Genomic DNA, 1,953 nt, shown 5'->3' on the forward strand with positions numbered 1-1,953 from the left:
AGCCAGTTCTTCACCCAGTAGAGAGTGTCCTTGTCCAAGCTGTGGGCTGCCAGCTCTTTCAGGAGTATGCTGTGGGAGATGGTGCCAAAGGCTTTGCTGACGTCCAGGGAGCCTACAGCCTTCCCCTCCTGCACCAGGTGGATCACCTGATCATAAAAGGAGATCAGGTTGGTCAGACAGGACCTGCCCTTCCTAAACCCATGCTGACTGGGTCTGATCCCTTGTTCATCCTGTAGGTGCTGTGTGATGGCACTTAGGATGATCTGCTCCATGACTTTGGCAGACACTGAGCTCAGGCTAATAGGGCTGTAGTTTCCTGGGTTCCCCTTGCAACACTTTGTGGATTGGCATGACATTCACCAACTTCCAATCATCTGGGACCTCCCCAATGCAATTTGATTGATTTTTCCAGAAATGTCTTTCATTTCCTTGGAAACATAAAGATTCCTTGAAGTTGTCAGCACCATTGGTGCTGTCCTTGCAACTTGCATAGAATCCAGTGGGGTCTTCCCCAGGTTTCTTATGCCCCTGCAGTGCTATAGTTTTAACAGTTTTCGTTTGTAACAACCCTGGGAAGCTAGGAAAGCCATGACCCAGATAGAATTGAATCTGGCAAGGGATGTTAATGACATCAGGAGGGGCTTCTATAGGTACATCACAAGCAAAAGAATTACTAGGGTTAATGGGGGCTCCCTCTGGAAGGAAATGGGAGACCTAGCTTCCACAAATAGAGAGAAGACTGAGGTTCTCAATGACTTCTGTGCCTCAGTTTTCAATGACAAGTGCTGTAGCTGCATGTCCAGGTCAAGAAGAGGAAATGCAGGGACTGTGAGAATGAAGACACTGAGTCCACTGTAGGAGATGATTAGGTTTGTGACCATCTAAGAAACCTGAAGTTGCACAAGTCCATGAGACCTCATGAGATTCATCTGCAGGTCCTGAGGCAGCTGGCGAATTAAGGTGCTAAGCCACTATCCATCATTTTTGAACAATTGTGGCAGTCAAGTGAAGTCCCCAATGACTGGAAAAAGGGAATATAACCCCCATTTTGAAAGGGGAAATCAGAAGACCTGGGAAACTACAGACCGGTGAGTCTCACCTCCGTTCCTGGCAAGGTCATGGAACAGATTCTTCTGGAAACTATGCTAAGGCACATGGAAAACAAAGATGATTGGCAGCTGCCAACATAGCTTTACCAGGGACAGATCATGGCTGACAAATTTGGTAACCTTTTATGATGTGGCTACAACCTTGGTGGATAGGGTCAGAGTAACTGATATTGTCTGCCTGGACTTATGCAAAACGTTTGACACTGTCCTGCATGATATCCTTGTCTCTAAACTGGAGAGACATGGATTTGATGGGTGGAGCACTCAGTGGGTAAAGAACTGGCTGGATGGTCACATGCAGAGGGTTGTGGTCAGTGGCTCAGTGTCCACAGGGAGGCCAGTGAGCTGTCCCTCAGGGGTTGGTGCTGGGGCCAACACTATTTAACATCTTTGCTGGCAACATGGACTGTGGATTGAGTGCACCCTCAGCAAGTTCACTGACAACACCAAGTGTGTGGGGCAGTCACAGCTGGAGGGAAGGGATGGAACATCCAGAGGGACCTTGACAAGCTGAGGTGGGCTGATACCAACCTCATGACGTTCAACAAAGTGAAGTGCAAGATCCTACACCTGGGTCACAGCAATCCCAGACACACCCGTAGACTGGGCAGAGAAGTTATTGAGAGCAACCCTGCAGCCAAGGTCTTGGGGGTTATGGTTGATGAAAAACTCACCATGTGAGTGCTCACAGCCCAGAAAGCCAGTGACATCAAAAGGTGTGTGGCCAGCAGGTCGAAGGAGGTGATTCTCTCACTTTACTCTGCTCTTGTGAGATCCCACCTGGAATACTGCCTGCAGTTCTGGTGTCCTCAACATAAGAAGGACATGGAACTGTTGGGGCAAG

This window comes from Acanthisitta chloris, unplaced genomic scaffold, assembly GCF_000695815.1.
Source record: "Acanthisitta chloris isolate BGI_N310 unplaced genomic scaffold, ASM69581v1 scaffold3669, whole genome shotgun sequence".
Lineage (NCBI taxonomy): Eukaryota > Metazoa > Chordata > Aves > Passeriformes > Acanthisittidae > Acanthisitta > Acanthisitta chloris.